This window comes from Propithecus coquereli, unplaced genomic scaffold, assembly GCF_000956105.1.
Source record: "Propithecus coquereli isolate 6110/MARCELLA unplaced genomic scaffold, Pcoq_1.0 Scaffold80, whole genome shotgun sequence".
NCBI classification, from domain to species: domain Eukaryota; kingdom Metazoa; phylum Chordata; class Mammalia; order Primates; family Indriidae; genus Propithecus; species Propithecus coquereli.
In genome coordinates, this window is record NW_012154174.1 from 2226269 (window position 1) to 2228198 (window position 1930).

Sequence of the window (1930 nt, forward strand, 5' to 3'; positions counted from 1 at the left end):
GAGGGGACTGAGCCTGACGAGGCTGCAGGACCACGAGGCCTCGCCACCCCTGCCTTTTTTTTACTCTTTCTTTATTGTTGTTTAGGTTTGTCTCTTAGAAATGATGTATTACTTTTTACAAGATTTTAAAAATTCATCTTAGAATCTACTTTTAATTGGTACGGTTAGCCAATGTGATAATGATTACATAAATGTTTGGACTTATTTCTGCCATCTTTGGTGTTATGCATATATCCTCAGGGCTGATACTCATCTAGAGCTCATTGGTAAAACGCTATAAATTATTACAAATGGGAATTCTTCCATCCAGCTTGGTAAATAGCTGTTGCCCTGAGATCCCATGGTTCCCCTACCCCTGACATTATCCTGATCTGGCAACAAAAGGGGCAATGCCTGTCACAGGAAGACCTCCAGCTCATTTCTCCTCATGCCACTCATGTTGGAGTGGCCGTAGCCATTTTTGGGATCTGGCAGGGATGAGATATGTTTGTGTATTTTGCAGTCATTTCTATGTGTAGTTGGATTTCTGCTAGTTTTCCCAGTGCAGGAATGGCTTCCAGGAACATTGTTCTGATTCAGCCAGCAGGGCCAGAGATGGTATCCAATAATAATCATGTCCTACAGCTCCTGTAAACAAGACTTGAAATGTAGTCTATGGAAACTAGTTTATGGAAAAGTCTTTCAACCACCATATATATACAGTTTAAAGCATGTAAGGTTATTCTCATCCATGCCTATTTAAAATGGAAGTGCTCTCCTGTAGGGAATATACTCAATAAGATGACGTATGCAGTTATAACACACAGATATATGTACACCTTTTTGAGCAATTTCAGGAAATATATTTTATTAGAACTCCTGTGTAGTAAGGCACAAACTGGAGGCATACTGCAAATGGAAGGACGCTTTTGTGTGAAATGAATGTTTCATGCATCTCACTGTATCTGATCACAGCTTAGCTTATCTGATATATTTTATCCTGATGACGTCCCCAAGTTCCAGAAGCACACACTAGGAAAAGATTAAATTTTATAACTTGGTATGAAATACCTACATCTACAAGGATGACATAAAACTAAATCCATCATTACAATAAGACGATCCGTGACAAGCTGGATAATACTTGTATCCATTCAAGAAGCATTAAGATTAGAAGCTGCATAGGAAAACTTCAAACGCCCTGTAATCTTATAGTTCATATGTGAAACTCAATAGAAGTACTTCCAACTTTGACCATAGTCATAAAAATTTACCTGCTATTACCAGCAATATTAACTACATTAAAGCAGCTTGTGCAAATTTTTAAAAAGCATATGGTCGTACTGGAAGAAGGCTCAAGTGTCTTTTTATTATATCTGAAGAAAACAATATTAGAGACTCCTCCTTGTCTGTAGATTTTGCTTTCTAAATATTTGTTGAATCTGACCCCTATTGTCCATCCCGTAAGTACCTGATCTTCAGGTCCTTTTGGTTTCTAGCCTGGACTCGTGCAGGGCTTTCTAGCTGGTCTTTCTGGGTACAGTCTCAGTCCCCTCGAATCCACCCTCCAGGGTGAACAAGATGCACATGACACTATGTCACTTTCATAAAACTGTCAGGGACTCTCCAGGATAAAGTTAGACCCCTTCACTGGACACATGAGCCTGTTCATGCCCTGCCTCTCCTTCTGCAGCCCATACAACTCTTGCCTCTCTCAAACGTCAAATTGCTGGTATCTTCACCACCAAACACCCTGCATCTCCTTCCCCACACTATTGCTCAAGCTGTCTCCTCAGCCTTCAGTGTCTTTTCTCCTCTTTTCGCTTCGGCTCTTCCAACTTGTTCTCCAAGATTCTGCCTAATTCTTGTCTTTTCTAGAAACTCTCTGGCTTCCCTTTTCATACTAGTGGACTGAGCACGTGCTGACATCTGTCCTTCCAGACCCAAACTC